General features: G+C 40.8%; 1 long non-coding RNA gene across 1 annotated transcript in view; it reads right to left on the bottom strand.

The window, feature by feature from the left end:
- LOC107833408 (uncharacterized) overlaps positions 1–1054 on the bottom strand; it is a 7761-nt gene extending 6707 nt beyond the window's left edge. The window contains exon 1 of the long non-coding RNA XR_001659156.1: positions 1043–1054. This is a non-coding gene — a long non-coding RNA (uncharacterized LOC107833408). The remainder of the gene's footprint in view (positions 1–1042) is intronic.
- Between the last annotated feature and the right edge of the window lie 2114 nt (positions 1055–3168).

Below are 3168 nucleotides of genomic sequence, written 5' to 3' on the forward strand. Positions count from 1 at the left end.
TTTGCCTTAGTTGATTTCTTTTGGGCCCATTTTGTTATATTTTTTAGATTTGTTGTTGAAACCTTTTAAGATTTTCTTTGGAAAAATAAATAGAAAATATTTTTTTATAAACCTTTGTCCTGCCCTGCGACAGACTGGCGACCTGTCCAGGGTGTACCCCGCCTCTCGCCCGGAACGTGAGCTGGAGATAGGCACCAGCACCCGTCCCGACCCCACTGAGGGACAAGGGTGAAGGAAAATGGATGGATGGATGAAACCTTTGTCCTTGTGCTTTACTGGTCGGACTGTCACTACACGTCTTGTTCCTCGTTGCTCCTTGTATTTCTGGATTTTGTTACCCTGGATCATCATTAAACACCTTCTAAATGTCTGCATGGGCCTACGAGTGTCTCTCTCACCACAAACAATACCAAATCATGACAGATATGAATGTATATTTATATCCCCACCCCTTACATTCTGCATAATGCTTGTGACACCAGTTATTATTTACCAGATGGTGTTCTTTTCTGTTTGGTTTAATTTAAATATGAACTTGGGCAGGGTGCATTTATGTCAACCTAATTCACCTTTTTTGTTTCCTTTTTTTTCCACAATGGTTGTAAACAGAACCTTTGTATTTGTGTGTTTCTGATACACCTGTAAATCTGATGCACACATGATACCTGTCAACAATGGGGATGGACAACAAATTTTTCTCTTGATTCACTGGGTGTCAATTTTTGCTTCAAAAACGATATTTACTGGGACGCTGGAAAAGACTATTGTGCTGAAAGGAGTTAGCCAGTCAGTGAAACTATTAAAGCCTAAATCTATTTTAAACATTGAGATACAGCAGTTGTCTGTTGCACTAGAGATATCTTCTATATTTTAGACTAAAACTTATAGTCACTGAACGTTAGAATAATGAGAGATTATTTTCTTATTTACATAGAAATGTGGACAGAATGTAGTCTTCATATTGTTTCTGACATCTCTGTGTCCCAGAAAGGAGAAAAGTTTGTTCTGAAATGTGTCAACCCTGAACAGACGGAGAAGATACTGGCTGCAGCTGGGAGGACAGCGCATCCACAGGGAAGCAAGTCCTGTGCCAATGGGGTGAAAGGTCAGTCAGTAAAGAACAAGTCATTACACCGAAAATGACATTGAAACGTCACAGTTTGTAAATGTATTCATTGACAAAGACCCATTTGTTGTGATGTGTTGTGGTCCGATGAAAGTAAATTGGTCATAATGACCAGTATGATGGAAATAACATTGTGTGGAAATAATGACCAAGATCTTAAGATATCAGCCAACAAGGAAAAGCTTAGTGGCACTAATGATCCGAGACCCAAAATCTGACAAAGATTATGTTTCTGTTTGTATATTGCACATGTCTAGTTTGAACTGTAGGTTTGTTGTGTGTCTCTGAATTCTGTGAACAAACAGCATCATGAAGAACAAGCAAGACACTCGACAGAAGCTCCTTGTGTGTTGAAAAACTGTCTCTGCAGCTTTGGGTTCATTGGTACCTGCCTCTTTGGGGGCATGATTTGGAGCTCTCCAGACCAGACTGTGGAAAGCCTAACAGGAAGTAAGAGAAGATAAGTTGAAATACAAAGTTTTCAGAAAATTACTTCCACCATCTTCCTCTAATATAGCGGTTCTCAACGTGGGCGGTACCGCCCCCCAGGGGGCGTTCAGAGGACGGCAGGGGGCGCTGGCGGACATTTTTACATAAGGCGGGCGCTGGGATTCCTTTGGGGGGCGTTTGGTCGAAGGTAAACTTTACACCTTATATGCACAACAATGCCAGTTTAGACTTTGAGCAACTTGGTAAAACTGTATTGTGTAACATTAAAACATGCTTGGCTGCAACTGTATCGATTGCAGCTCTTCTTGTTCTTCTTCTTCTTCTTCTTCTTCTTCTATTCAGTGTTTGTTAGGTTCTGTTAGCTTCTTGGCGCAGCTCCGTTCTCCTGCTACTGGTAGCTAAAATCACGACACTACGGAGCCCCCCAGGGGACATGGGGAATTTTTTTTCTTTTGCGTTCCCTCGCAATAATCTACTGATCAGTTCATGCGGCATAATTGATACTATAAGCCTTTTTTACGGTGGCCGTCGTACTTTCTGCTTTAATACAAGCTTAAAAGGTTTTTCCATGGACTATTGAGTTATTATCGCGGGGTAATAAGTCATCTGATTGTGTCTCTATTGTGTTCGTGTCTGAATGGTTTAAAGTGCTGCTTTCTGTGCCGTTCCATCTGAGCCTTAACAGACATAAACATGCAGTAAATAAATCGATTTTTCAATCAGTTTTTTACACCAAAGCGTTAATAATAATAAACACGTTTTATTATTATAAAACACATCAAACTAATGGTGGTAGACGGCCGCACTGGATTAACTCGGGGAATCTCATCTGTCCGTGTATCAATCAACTCCTAACCTCTTCTTTGTTCTGTCACAATTATCGATTTTTTTAATTTTTATTATGCTCCAAACTTTCTGAGGACTGACCCCCCAGCTCACCCGCTGCCTCACACACCGAGCCAGCAGCGTCACCTTCCCATTCATACTTCATGACAGTCACTCCCACATCGACACGCCCACCACCAGGTGTCAAAGCCGCTGCTCCTGTCATATCAATAATTACTTATTTCATTCATATTGCTCTTATAGAGCCTGAGTGAAAACGTGTTTATTATACTATAGGCAGGGAATGCAGTCACAGCCCCAGTACATATTCACTGCGTAAGAATTTTCCCTTGTGGGGTTTTTCCTGACAAAGCGAAAAGATGAAAATGATTGGGTTTTCAGTTGTTACCTTTGATTTAGTCAATGGTGTTGTTGGTACACGATAAAAATGGATATCAGGTAGAAACACCTGCTTAAACCATGGATTTAGTCTAAATAATGCTAAATAAGCAGCAACGTTGAAGTAACTAGCTAAATCGTGAGATCTCTTAGCTTTACAGGGACAAGAGAGCATGACCATGGCTATGTCCATACTTGAACAAAATGACAATAATTGGTGCATAGACCCAGGGATATAAGGACTAGTTTATTTTTCCGTTTTTGAACGTCTGATGCTTAAAATGCAAAACAGAGCTGACCAAATATGAGTTGTGATCCGCTAGTAACTCAGCTAGCCAGCACTTGTAATGCCTCTGTCTTCAGTACTG

Source organism: Poecilia formosa, unplaced genomic scaffold (genome assembly GCF_000485575.1).
Source record: "Poecilia formosa unplaced genomic scaffold, Poecilia_formosa-5.1.2 Scaffold379, whole genome shotgun sequence".
NCBI classification, from domain to species: Eukaryota; Metazoa; Chordata; class Actinopteri; order Cyprinodontiformes; family Poeciliidae; genus Poecilia; species Poecilia formosa.